We start from the raw sequence: 576 nt of genomic DNA, 5'->3' as shown, positions 1-576 counted from the left end.
GGACGTTAAAGTGGATTTTGTGTTTTGAATATGGTTTTGTTTCGATACTTAGTTGGTTGAAAATGGTTAAGTGTAGGGACTTTAAAGTGGATTTTGTGTTTTGAATGTGGTTTTGTTTTGATACTTAGTTGGTTAAAAATGGTTAAGTGTAGGGACTTTAAAGAAAATTTTTTGTTTTGAATGTGGTTTTGATTTGATACTTTAGTTGGTTGAAAATGGTTAAGTATAGGGACTTTAAAGGAGATTTTTTTATTTTGAATGTGGTTTTGTTTTGATACTTAGTTGGTTGAAAATGGTTTAGTGTAGGGACTTTAAAAGGGATTTTTTTGTTTTGAATGTGGTTTGGTAGGTGACTTAGTTGGTTGAAAATAGTTTAGTGTGAGGACTTTAAAGGGGATTTTTTGTTTTGAATGTGGTTTGGTAAGTGACTTAGTTGGTTGAAAATGGTTAAGTGTGACGGCTTTAAAGTGGATTTATTTGTTTTGAATGTGGTTTGGTAGGTGACTTAGTTGGTTGAAAATGGTTAAGTGTAGGGACGTTAAAGTGGATTTTGTGTTTTGAATATGGTTTTGTTTT

This window comes from Capsicum annuum, chromosome 3, assembly GCF_002878395.1.
Source record: "Capsicum annuum cultivar UCD-10X-F1 chromosome 3, UCD10Xv1.1, whole genome shotgun sequence".
In the NCBI taxonomy this organism is placed as follows: Eukaryota; Viridiplantae; Streptophyta; class Magnoliopsida; order Solanales; family Solanaceae; genus Capsicum; species Capsicum annuum.
Note: the sequence above shows the minus strand (reverse complement) of the source record.